The sequence below is a fragment of the Hirundo rustica genome, chromosome 15 (assembly GCF_015227805.2).
Source record: "Hirundo rustica isolate bHirRus1 chromosome 15, bHirRus1.pri.v3, whole genome shotgun sequence".
Taxonomy (NCBI): Eukaryota; Metazoa; Chordata; class Aves; order Passeriformes; family Hirundinidae; genus Hirundo; species Hirundo rustica.
The window spans coordinates 16,294,205-16,307,646 of record NC_053464.1 but is presented as its reverse complement, the minus strand read 5'-3'; the positions used below and the strand labels follow the sequence as shown (position 1 = coordinate 16,307,646).

Genomic DNA, 13,442 nt, shown 5'->3' with positions numbered 1-13,442 from the left:
TTCCCGGTTTCTTTATTACAAAGACTGGGAAATTCCAGGGGCTTGTTGTCTCTTCTAGGTGACCTTGAGCCACCTGCTCCTCCACAAGCTCCTCAAGCGCCTTGAGCTTCTCTTTACTCAATGGCCACTGTGCTACCCATCTTGGGTTATTGTCCAACCACTTCAGTTTGTGGGTAGGGCGCTCCACAGTGGCTATTTCTAAAAATCCTGGGGTGTCTTAGGAATGACCAATTGGACTCCCCACTGTGACATGGTGTCTCTCCCCCATAAGGGAGCCTTATAATCAGCAACGAATGGACGGACATTTGCCAATTTCCCATCAGGTCCCTCAATTTGCACTATGTTTTTTGAGATTTTTGCCATTGTGATTCCTCCTATGCCCTGAAGTTTGCCTGCCACAGGTTGCAACTCCCAATGTGATGGCCACATGCTCTCAGGTATAACGGTAATGTCTGCGCCGGAGTCGAGCACCCCCTCCACATGGAGGCGGTCTGACCCACGGGCTAAGTTACATGCCAGAGAAGGTTTGTTCTCCCCCACCACCTCTGCCCAGTAGACTTCCGGTGATTTTCCATCCGCTAGGACCTCAGCCGGAACAGGAATGGCCTGGGCAAGGACTTGCCCCTCTACCAGGTAGAACGGTGGGTGCATGCAGCGTGCCAACAGCATGAGGCCTGTTATCTTTCCCTTAATGGTCATGGGAGCTACCTCAACCTCAAAGGGTGTGTGTGCTGTGTCCCCAATAACAAAATACTCACTGTTCGGTTCCATGTGGTTAACCTTCATGTCCTGTGAAATGTTTTGCAGGTCCACTGTAATTACTGTCCAATCAGTAGATCTGAAATGAAAACCTTTGGTAGTCACGAGCCTATATCGGCCTCGCGGCTGCCATACCTTGTTAGTTGAACATTTGACATTTTTATTTTTCTGTACCCCCACACCCTGCAACCTGCCCTCCCCCTTTTTTGTTAAGAGAGAGACATTTGTCACGGTATGGCCTTGTAAATTTCTTTCTTGGCGCGTCAAGGAGATAAAATCTGGGCCGCGCTGTGAATTCAGTTTTTTTGATTTTTTGACTTGCGTTTCTGGTTTTCTGGGCAGGCCTTGGCGAAGTGTCCTGGCCTTTTGCAGTGGTGGCAGATGATGTGCTGCAGCTGGTCTGATGACATCGGTTGCCTCCTTGCTCCTGGTGCTGCAGCTGCCACAGGCTTTGGGTGTGTCAGTCCCGGATTCCTTTCAGGTGCACTGAAAAGTTCTGCTCTCGTGGTACAGGCTTCTATCATCTGTGCGAGACTAGGTGATGGGTCAAGGGGAAGGCTAAGAATGATTCTACGACAGGTCTCATTAGCATTCCTCTGAGCCATCTCCTTAATCAATTCTGCCTGTACCACTGGGTCTTGCACTTGTCTTTCCACTTGACTTCTCAGACGGTCCACAAACTGCAAGAAATTCTCTGAAGGAAACTGTTTAATGTTAACATAACTGGTCTTTATCTCAGGTGATGGAATCTGATAAAAAGTCTTTTCTGCAGCATTACAGATCTTATCTAAAACTGACTTGGATAACAACCGAATTTGCTCATTCGCACTAGATAAATCACCTTCACCACACAAATGATCATGTGTGATGTCATTGTGATCGCTGTCCTGAGCATCAGGAGTTTGCTGAATTTCCTGCAATACTGTTTTCAAAGCTTTTTTCCATAATCCTTCCCATAGGTCATACTCTGAGGGAGTTAATAGGCATCTGAATAAATCTTTAATGTCACTGGGTACCATCTCATTTGAATTGAAGGTAGCTTTCATCATGCCCTTAAATATTTCACTGGATCTCCCAAATTGTTTCTGCATTTTACACAGCTCTTTTTTATCTTGGTATGAAAAAGGCAAATACTCTCTACGCACGTGTCTTTTACCTACATATACTACAGGGGCCACAGATGGAATGCCCTGCTGATCGTTATTCTGAGTTGCTAAAAATCCTGCTGCTTCTCTATTGCCCAGGCAGCTCGAGGGTGTTGTCCCACCCCCTCCCTGGGATCCAGCAACAGGCAGTTCCTCCCTCCTCCCCTGGGGTCCAGCAACAGGCAGCTCTTCCCTCCTCCCCTGGGGCCCCAGGCTAGGCTGCCCCTTAGCCCTTGCAACAGGGGGGCCACCCCCCCCCGACTCCGCTGCTGCGGGCTGCATTATCTATCTCCCCATCCGCGCTGGGAGTAGTGATTGCAAGGGACCCTCCCCTCTCCCCCTTCGCGCGGCCGCTGGGAGGGAGGGGGAGGCACTGGGGAGAAGGGTGGGGTGGGGGATTGGGTGTGAGATATGGGGTCGGGGCGGGAAGTGGGGGGAAGAAGGGATAGTGGGAAGGAGGAATGCAATGCCGTCCGCCATCAGGGCTGACCGCATGGTGCGAACCCCCGAGGGTCTCATCCACGTGGCTAGAGCTCCGAGAGGAAAAAATTGCATCTTGCTGAGGGAAAACAGGTGGGAGAGGAGGGTATAAGGACGATGGGTGGGTTTGAGGAGCAGAATCCAGTATGGAATCAGGGAATCCCTGCTTCTCGGAAACAGGGTATTGCTGAGAGGTTTTGCATGGCTGTCTGCTGTTTTCTGCTTCTAACAGTTTCTTGCGTACTTGTAAGAATATTGGAATAAATGAAGAAATTTTGTTTTCCCCATTTTCAACTTTTAAAGTTATTAATTTTCCCACATCATCCCAAAATGAAACAGAATTTATATCTTGTAGAGTACTGTCTGGAATCTCAGCTGACAGCCAGGAAATAAATTTGAGTAAGAGCTTATTTGGAAATTTTAGATCTGTTGTAATGTTTTTAAGTTGTTTAAAAGCACTCTTTTGATTTCTCGATAAACGTATGCCCATGTTTCTGATGTTTTAAAAGCAAACTGTTCGAAAAATCTTAACCCCTGACGTGAAAAACCAAAGACGCCGCTGCGTCCCGCTCGCTCCCGAGGTATCAGGGGCAAGGCGGGCTGCCCGCGGCTCGGGGCGGCCGTCTCTGGCCGCTTCTCCCGACTGCGGGGACACGGGCAGGGGGGTGTCCCGGTGCCGGCTTCTGTCCCGGGACCCTCCCGTAGCTAGCCCACCCCAAAAACGCGCGGTTCTCCCCAGTACACAGAACTCAGCCGTTCCGCAGAGAAAAAATCTCAAACCGCGTTACGCAACACACTCCGGCGCAGGGTCCTAAAGCCCTCTCACTATTAAGCTATAGGGATCTTCTAGCGAACCCCGCAGCACGTGTTGCAACGTCAGGGTTTTCTGTCTAAGGTCGATTCACTTTTGTAGTAAAAGCGAACTCCCGACCTTGTCCTGCCACCCCGAGCTGCTCGAAAACAGCCGATAGGGGCCAGGTAGTTGTGCCTCCCAAAGAGATTATTAACCCCTTAAATAGGGAGTCCCTCTTCATGCGTGGGCTTATTAATATTTCATAACAAACCGACGTTGGGGGCCAACTGAAAATATACTTCCCTCTAGCCACCCCCCGGCTCTCGCTAGCTCAGTTATTCAGGGGTTTTAGGGAAATATATTTCAGAGAGACAGAATAGAGATTTCAAAAGAGTGGCTCTCACCCCCAGCTTCCGTCCAAGCTTTATTCTCGATGTGATGTTCCAGGAGGCCGAGGAGAGAGAGAGCGAACCAGGAAGAAACAGGGGTATATCTAGTTTTTGGCCAAGGAAAGATATTGGCCCTGAGCCAATAGGGTCAGGAGTAGGTATGATAGGGAAAAAGGGTTGAACTACATAGCACAGGTTTCAGGGGGACTCTGAGGGGAAAAACCATTCCTCAGAGGAACACAACACTGCAGTATTACTGTCCAAGTTCTTAGGTCACAGATTCCCAGCTGTTGTGTTTAAATTTGATGGAGATGACTCTGGGAGCAGAGGGAGAAGCTCTCTTGGGGTGAAACACTCTGAGCTGAGCTGGGTACATCGCAGTGGAATCCATGTCTCCTCTGTATCATTGTGTACTCTTTGAACAAGCAGACTGTAGTGTGCCTTGCGTGAATTGGTTTCTCTGGGCCTTGTTCTGGGAAGCAATGACCACTGGGTGCCCTGTTACATTTTAGCTCATGTGTTTATGAAACAAACAGTGATCTCATGTTTCCTGTAGCTTAAGGTCCATATCTCATAGTGGAATGTAAAATTAGTTAATGATTTGGAAGTAGAAAAAGTTAACTCTAAATAATAATAAAATGTAAAAATGCAGAGTAGAAATGTTACACTAATTTTTATCGATTCAACATAGTTTTGTCTCCTTCCCTGAAAGACTTTGTATAACTCAATGAGAAAATTGCATTCAAAACCTGTGGGCTGATCTGCCATGGCTGAACTGAAATTAGGGGAAATGTACAAAGTTTTATAGTAGCTCTTTGGGTGGATGGCTGCAGGAGGAGGCGTTTTGTGTCTGGGCTCTACTGTCTCTTGAACAGGCCAGAGATGGGACAGAGCAGGCAGGACACAAGTGCATGCTCTTGTGGCCACAGGGCTGCACAGATGGTCCTGGGGAGCCTGAGTGTCCAGTGGCCTCTGCTTGCTGTCTGTGCCCCAGGATGCTTGCTGAATGACTGGGAGGGAGCAGCTCCTCAGGCAGCTTCTTGCTCGGAGGGCAGGTCTCATTTTAGGTGTGGTGTTGGTTTGTTGATGGCAACTTTACCTGCCCAGGTGTGCTCAGCATCCAGTGCTGTGGTCTGAGGCCTCCTAGTGAGACACTGCCACCTAACCCAGAACCACAGACAGTGCTTTTGTCTCTCATTTCTTGAGGTGTTTGCTGAGCTCCAGAACTTGGTGGAACTCCCACGAGCACATCTACAACCAAGTTGTGGCTTTGCCTGACCTACGCATCATTCAGAGCACCATAGAAGGCTCCTCCTGCACACAGTGCTCTTCCTCCCTCTCCTGCAGCATACAGCTGGAAAAGTCTTCCCCAAACCTGAGGCAGTCTTAGCTCCCGTTTCTTTGGGAACAGAGGGATTAAAGTGAATAGGTAAGTGTGTGTCTCTGCCCATGCAGGGCCCTCAGGAGAGACTTCTGAGTGAGGACTGCTGATACTGCTCACAGCCCAAGCAGCACTTTCAAGGCAGGTGACAGCACAGGGCTTTGCACATCTGCTCTGGTGCTGCAGCACAAGCTTCTGGGGCTGAGCACCAAAGGACCAGGGTTGTTAGTGCTGACACTCCAGACATGACTAAGCCATTTTGATGAAAGAAATGGAATCTGACACTTTTGCTATTTAATTGTTTCTCGTAAATTTCAAATAAAAAATAAATTGGCTTCTTTTAAAAGAAGAAACTGTGTAAAAGCTTTGCTGAGCAGAAGCGAATGGCCCCTGAAGCATGACAGGCAGCTTTGTGATCACAGCCAGCTAACAAGTCTTCAAGGCGCAATGCAGAGGGGGCTGGACTGTAAAGCAAATATCTCTGCAGCTCTAGCTTTGCCTTGAAGCACTTGGGGATAGAAATGTGCAGGAGGAAGGGGAGGAGGTTTTGAGGTCTGAGCATACCCCAGCCCTGAGCTGGGCTGCCCTGGCACGAGTGGTGGCTGGGGCAGGACTGTGGTACCTGCAGCCTCTGAGTCCTGGATCCTGGGGCTTTTCTCAGCACTTTTGTTCAGATGGAAGCTGCAGAGTCTGGTGGTTCTTCTCAGGCTCTTTCCACCTTTAGCTTTGCTCCCAAAGCCTGGTATATGTTCTGGGGTATCTGGGGTACCAGCTGCACTTGTCAGTGAAAGCGTGCTCTGGATTCTTTGGAGGACTTTATTTGCGAAGACCCTGAGATCCATCAGCAAATGGCTGTAAGGAAAATGCCTTTCATCATTCAGGTTAAAGAACATCACAAAACCTTGGAGACAATGCTTCACTCAGGAATTAAATTGCAGGAGTCATCTGGTGTCAAATAAGTTTCATTTAATAGGTTACTCAAATAAAGTTTCTGTAGAAATCAATATCACTTTCTCCTGCAATTGACAGCTCTAGACACTCAAAATGACATTTTTCACATAAGGTTTATTTAATTTTAGGAGGAAGAATCCCTCCTATACTTTCTTCTTGGCCTACGCAGCTCTACAAGGTTAACGGTGTGCCGAGTTGGAAACCTGCCCTGCACTTACCCAGGGGGACAGTGTGAGGTCACTAACACAGGCGTGCCAGTCTCAGGTGCAGCAAGGATGCTGTTGTCAAAGGGCTGTGTCAGAAGTGTGTTCACAGCTCACTGAGGGAAACGGGGACAAGTAATTTCGTTTCTTCTTGCAGGTGATCTTGGCAGGACAAATCGCCTCATTATATATCTCCTAGGAGAACTGGACTTGCTGTAGAGGTAGGGATCTATGGGCTGTGAAGACTGGAGATTTCAACAGCAGTGCTTCTGGGTCAAGAGTGAGTGAATCCTGAAATTTCTGCCTCCCTTAAGAACATGGGACACCTTTGCTCTGTGTATTTTATTTCAGTCTGATGGTATCCCATGAGGAAGGGAAGAGACTGACACCTTTCTGCAGCATCTCCTGAGAGAAGGAGCTCCTTTTCTCCGACTTTCTTTGGTCACACTGGTACTTGCTCTGCTGCTGTACTGTCCTCTGAGGTGCTGGTTCTGTTCTCCACATCTGTTTATACTGCTGGCAGAGACCCTGTGATTGTACATCCAGCAAGGGCAGATTACTGCTGGGCTGCTCAAGTGCCATGAAGGGACATTTAGCTTTAGGAAAGGACAAGTTCACCTTCTATCTAACATCCTTAATGCTTGTAATTCCTACAAGCAGTAATATTGATTCCTGGATCTATGCTGACTGTAGCACAAATGGACAGCCGCTGGTAGGAGGAATTTCCCAGCCCTGTGGTATTGGGTTCCCTGAAGATGCACTGAGTGATTTGTATGTTCCCAGCAGCTGCAACCCAGTAAGGACAGCAGCTTGTGACCTGCATGCAATCGGGTACATTCTGGCTGCAGGTTCTGTGGCAGAAGCCGGGTGGGGACGTGACTTTGTACCATCAGTGCTCTCCAGTCTTCTGTTGTAGCCCAGTGCCAGAGACCCTTCTGCTGTAAGAAGACTTCATGTTTCCCATCTTTTCATACCTATAGAGCTTTCATTAATATAAAGCTGATTTTTATTTGAACATGTTTGTTAATTATCCTAAACCATGGGCCTGTGCTGCAGTTTGCCCATCTGATAAACAAGGATAAACATAACCAGTACTAGCTGAGAAAGGAGATCTGGCAGTAAACAGAGTGTTATTGAGGAATGTTATTTTTCAGAGATGCAGTTACTTGTCTCTGACAAATTAAAAAGGGAAACATCTGCAAGGCACAATGGGAAGAAAATACTTCAGGAGAGGTTTTGTCCGGAGTCAGAGGTAATAGTCCTGTGGAGACAGACTAGCAAAGTATAATGCTAGATGATAGCCTTCAGAGAGCCAACGTAGGCATTTGTATGCATTGTGCCACGGATGGTGTGTTATTTAATCATGCTTTCCTCTACGAGTCTGTGTTGTCTAGTCCTCTCTCAGTAAATATGAAGTGTTTCTTTCAAATGAGGAGAGAGTTCAGCCTTCAGTGCTTCTTGTAGGAGAGAAGATACAGTGACCATCTCCCTGTGCCTTCCCCAGGCTGACGCCAGCCCCTCTCACTCCATGATTTTGTCTGGATATTTTAATTACGGACCAAAGACGAGCACAGGAAACCTCCTACCAAACAGCCCAGTGCTCTTGCTGCCTGTGGCACACCTAGGAAACACCTAGGGTCGCTGCCCTGAGCAGGCTGAGCTGATGGTGGGAGCAGGTGACTGCAAACGAAGTACTCTGTCTCCTGCTTTCAGGCGTGTGGTGGACACGTCTGTTAGTGAAAGGGGTATTCATGTCTTGTAATGCAGATGTATCTCTCCTGAGATGATCTGTAATGCAACAGAGAGGAACACACTGAGGGAAGTGTGGCAGAGGTGCAAGACTCCTGCTGTTCCACACTTTTCCTTAACAAGGTGAGCTTCAGAGATTTACAGTCAAACAAAAGGTGAAGATGAACCTTTTGTAAATGGTAGCACTGCTTTGATGCTGCAGGCTGAGCAGATGCTGCATGCACAGCCATTGGCCTCGTGAAACGTGGGTTTTAATTCCCCTCCGTTTATGTCATCTGCTCCCTCTGTGCTGACGTGACACTGTAAAACACGTTCGGCTCCCAGGGTGCCTGTGGACCAAATGAGCTTCTGTTGCAGCTCGTGCTGCTCATGTCTCGCTCATCCTGTCACAGGGTGTTGGGCAGTACAGCAGTGGCCAGCCTGAGCCACACATTCCAACTCAGTCCCACAAAGCTGTCATCTGAGGAGTCTTGGTTATCTGTCCATGTTTTAACACCTCCTGCAGCACATGGTGTGGCGGTCATCAGGGAAGTTAACAACGAATATTCAGAGAAAAGGAGCCTTTCTGGGGCTTCAGCCTTCTTTCCTGTGTGGCGGGAGCACTGACTGCAATGATGCCTCTTTGTGGAAACCCCCTTGCATGGGGAGCAGATGGCATGCTCTGAGGACTTTGATGTGTTTGTGCTGGAGCTGGCATGGGGGGTGACACAAGTAGGTCCTTAAGTGAAGTCAGGCTTGGCTCTAATACTTTGCTGAATACCAGCCAACTCCTTGGATGGAGGAGGAAAAATCTGGGGAGCAGGCAGGAAGGCAAGCTCACTGGTGGCCCACTGGTGGCTCCTGTCATTTGAAGCCCAGAGCAGTGTGCTGCAGAAGTAAGTTGTCCAGATGCTGTTGTGAGTACCCAAGGAACTTCTCCTGTGGAGCTGTATTAAGCATCTCCTGTGGGACTTTAGGGAGCCTGCAGAGGGGAGCTGGAGTGCCTTGTAGGCTCACTATAGCTATAGTGGCATGATTTGTAAGTACTGCAGGACTCTGGAATCTGCTTATTGTCCCAGGGGTTTGTCTTGCACCTCTTGGGTTGAACGACTGTTGCTCATGAGCACAAGGCTGCAACTATAGCACAAGGCTTCCGGGTTCTGAATAAGAGAAGAAAGCCAAAGGCTCTCACTTTTGTACTTGTGGTGAACAGAGGAATGATATTTTGTGGAATTACCTGTAATTCTCCAGTGTCCATGACTCATTCAATGGGCCAGTGAAAGAGTAGCGTGAGCTCATATTCCAGAGAAATGCTGCAGGGTGTCTCAGGCTGGCTGGGCTAGAGCTCTGACCCTCATCTCTAGGACCACAGTCCTCTACACTAGTCATGTTCCCCTGGACAGATCCAGTGAGATGTAGATGTACCTGAGCTAAATACGGTTTCTGTAGACCTTGGCTCTTCCTTAGCCAAAGAAAGTTAACCAATGTAGTTTATTAAATGTCTTACAGTTTTTGTTCAGTTATGTTTATCCATAGGTGACCATATATTTCCAGTATGATTATACTGGAGGGAAATGGCAGAGTTTGATGAGCAAGTTCTTTCAGCTGCTCAAAGCCAGGTCTAGGACTTGGTGCTTAACATGCTGCTGTGGCACAGACACATCCTTTAAGCATCAAGAAAGAGATATGGATTGGCTTTTTCTTTCTTCAAAAAATGACATTTTGAAGTAGGTTAAGTCTACTACTTTTCCACATTTTCTCAGAGAGAGATTTTGTCTGGCTGCTGTACGTGCTTTCCATGAGAAATTATTTATGAGCTTCTCCATCCCTGGTTTAGTCTTCTTGATGTAACAATAGTAGGTCTGGAGGAATGACCAAGGTTAGTTTTATGGTCTCACTTCAGATGTAATGCCAAGTTATTCAGGGCTTCATTTTGTTAGTGACTGAACCAAAAAGCGATTAATCTCAAAGTGTCCTTCAGATTATACCTATATACCATGGTAGCAATAAGGCATGCACCTGGCTGTTCCAGTCCCAGAAGAAATCAATGTTTCATTTCAAAGATGCCAGTTCTTCCTTCTGCCATTCTCATGAAGAAAAGCTGTTTTAGGGGACATGGGAAGAAATACAGAAGGATTGTGGAAAAACCTCTACTTCAGCTATGCATTCTGTTCAATTATGAACCACGAAGAAATTCACTGAGGGCACAGTTGTCAGGGCTTAAATGGTGAATATATGTGAATGAGAAGGGGCACACCCTTTGTTGGAGTCCCTTCCAGAGGATGGGCCTAGACTGCTGCAGTCCTGTAGGGAAGTGTGCAGTGTGACCACAGCATCACTGTCTTTACTGGGAAAATGCAAAGATGTAGCTCAGTTCCTTGCTCACAGCCAGTTATCTATCCTGGCACTGGTGTAATTATAATACATACTTTATTGCTTGTCAGTTTTTTAACTTTTCTGACACATTATCCCCTAGGGCAACTGAGCAGCCTTAAGAATGTAGCTGATAATTATCCTCCTGGTGAATAAAGTTATCACTAGGGTCCTGTATAAATCACATGGAAAACATGATGGATTTTAGTGGCTGGCCATCACAAAAATGGGAAGAGGCACAGATTGTGACAGCTTAATGGAAAAGGTAATAAACCAACAATAAAGTAATTTATAATATAGGCAATGATTTTCAGGCTTTTCTATTTGTTTTCATGCTAATAGGAGATAAACATCATATTAGAAACAAGACCTGAAGTTTCTATTAAAAAATATTTGGGAGATGTCATTAAATATCAGCAGATCCCTGTGCAAGAAGTGGCAGCATGAGTCTTAATTACCTGTCTTAATTACCTGTATGAGGTCCTTAGAACCAAAGTATCCTTCTGGTCAGCAACTACCCCTCACTTTTGTAAGGAGTGAGATGTGTGGTGCCTCAGTTGGAGGAAGCCTCTTGGCCACTGGTGGAAATTAGGACAGCAGTCCTGCTAGGGATCCCGATGGTGGCTGTTTCGTAGGGCTGCAGGTTTCCTAAGAAATCCAAGCTGTCATTATAAGCAGAGTACAAGACTTCAGCACAGATGTAAGAAAGCCTGCAGCAGCACTGGAGTGGTGAGAAGGGGAGGGTGCACTACAGTGTGGACAAAGGTCTGAGATACACTCTCTAGAAGCACATGAAGCACAGGTGTTGGCATCTGTAAGTTACCTGTCAGTATTACTGGTTGGTCTTCTGGACTGCATGCTATGAAAGTGAACGTGTGCAGCCTTCAGCATTTATACTCCACACTAACAAAAGGTTTGGGGGAGTGAGTTAGCTGCAGTGGGACTCTGGAGTGAGCAGGAGTGTTCTGGGGAATGGCTTCATCTCCCTGGGTGAGACCAGGGTAAGAGCCACCCAAGAGCAGCTCTGTGCTGAGCGGGTGCTGGGGGCCAAAGAGATGCAGGCTGGTGTGCTGCTTCCCAGCAAAGTGGGGTGCTCATCCTGGCTTGCAGAGACAGTGCTGCCATGCCTGGAAGGGCAGGAACAGCTCTTCCCAGTAAGCAGCCGGATCTGGGCTCCCCTGGCTCTGGAGGGTGTCCTCAGCAGTGATTAGTGTGAGGATGTCTTTGGGATGCAGGCTAGGGAAGGGAGAGTGGTGGAAATTGTATTTGTGTCTGTGCTTAACATTCTTAGTTCATTCTCTTGCATTTCTTCTAAACAAGCACTTTGAGGTCTGAGCCCCGGTGTCTCTAATCTAGTGACTGCCTTATTGATCAAGTCTTGCCATTTGGTCCCCTGAGCTGCCTTGTGTTGCACAAAAGGGATAAATTACTCCTTACACTTTAAAGAGTAAGGATGCTTTTAGTGCATGTAGACCCATATGATAAATACAGAGGCACAGGTGGGATGAGAATAGCAAAAAGCAGAGGGATAATTAACAGCTGGAACAGCACAAACCAGTTCCCAAGCCCTGGAGGAACACAATACATTCATCATGCTGCTCTCTGGGCTGATGCTGCAGCTCTGGGGTGTGAGGTATTGAATTACAGTCTCTAGAAAATATTGTTTGGGGAATGTCGAGGAGAGCTGGTAAACAATGTGCTGGAAGGTGACAGATATGTTTGCAGCTTCATATAGGGCTATCACAATAAAAAGAGCCATGAGGGGTTTTCCCATATCTGTCTGCCTGTCAGGCCTGGCAGCAGGCAGGCTGCCAGGCTTTAGTGGGGGATGGCAGACCCAGCAGCCAGTGGACTTGCTTTCTTCTGATGCCTGTTTTCTTTAAAATATTATTTTGTTACTATGTGAAACACTAACAGTGGCTGACGAATCTCAAGCTAAATGAAGCAGCATCTGTGATTCATCTGGTATAGAAAGCAAGATATAGAGGGCTCTCAACACTGGATTTGGACTTAGTCTGGCCTGGACACCCCTTCTGGGCTCTCTTACCCTCAAGTGTGGTTGTTACAGAGGATGGCGCAGAGGCTCCCAGCTCAGAGCTGCTGCCACACAATCGGCACAGCCAGTGTATCAGGAGCTGCACCTCAGTCACACAGAGGTGGGGAAGGTGAAGGCAGCTATAATCTGCTTTGTAAGATGCTTTCTTTTCTATCCCCTTTTTTCACAGGAAGTCACTTACAAGACTTTGATCTAGGATGATCATTCCCACAAACCTGTGACAAGTGGTGGCAGTGTCCCCCAAGTGGAGCTCATGGCATGCTCAGGGGCTACCTCCTCTGCAGTGTCCTGTGTTACCTCCTCAGTGGCCCGAGTGCAGGGCATACCTGTGAGCCAGCAGAAAAGCACACACCAAGGTAAGGAAGGGGTAATACTGTGTTCTCTCTCAAATGTCTCATTCCTCTGGCAGCACAAACTAGGTGCTTGCTTATTTCATTGATTCAATTGACTCCCACAGCTGCAGCAACCAGAGGTGTATGTGCACAGGGGATAAACAGGGGATTAATGGTCAGATTTTGTTTGTGTAATGATGAAAGGGGAAGTTTTAAGGTGGTCTAGTAACTGCTTAAAAAATCCCACAAGGATCAAAAAGAAACAAAAAGACACACAAAGTCTGCAACAGCATTATGCTGCTTCTAGAGGGATTTTCCTGCACGTGCAGTAAGTGGTTCCAGCAGTATTGGAGCACATGGATGTCTGGTAAGGATGCGTCACATGCTTTTTGCAGAAGATGTGGCATTTAAGGTTTTTCCATCCTTGCCAATGTGCCACCCCCAAGGGTGATGTGTGATAACAGGTATGGCAGTAGAAATACTGCTCAGGAAATCCTGACTGTATGGGAGGGCCTGATCCAGAGAGCTCCAGAGAGCTCCAGAGAGCTCACCTGCTCCATTAGCTGCTGTTTGGTTTACAGCTCCTGGGTTTCTCATGGCAGTACAGTGGGAGAGTGCAGGTCTTTCCAGGCCGGCTGGCTGCCCGAGGGGAGCTGTCACGGTGGAGAGCTGGGCACCCGTGCACCCAAGGTACCCCAGCAGTGGGCAGCCAGGGTTGTTCCAGGGGGCTGCAGTGGGGCAGCTTCTTCCCCTCCAGCACAAGCTGACTAAGGCAACAGCGGTTACGGGCTCCTGCTTCAGAGGAGTGCTGTGATTACAGGACAAACATAAAGTCACAGAATCGCCATCAAA

At 47.7% G+C, this 13,442-nt stretch overlaps 1 long non-coding RNA gene across 1 annotated transcript in view; it reads left to right on the top strand.

The window, feature by feature from the left end:
* The window catches only part of LOC120759770 (uncharacterized), a 102,141-nt gene that overhangs the window by 16,354 nt on the left and 72,345 nt on the right, over nucleotides 1-13,442 (top strand). The window contains exon 2 of the long non-coding RNA XR_005703228.2: nucleotides 12,428-12,614. This is a non-coding gene — a long non-coding RNA (uncharacterized LOC120759770). The remainder of the gene's footprint in view (nucleotides 1-12,427; nucleotides 12,615-13,442) is intronic.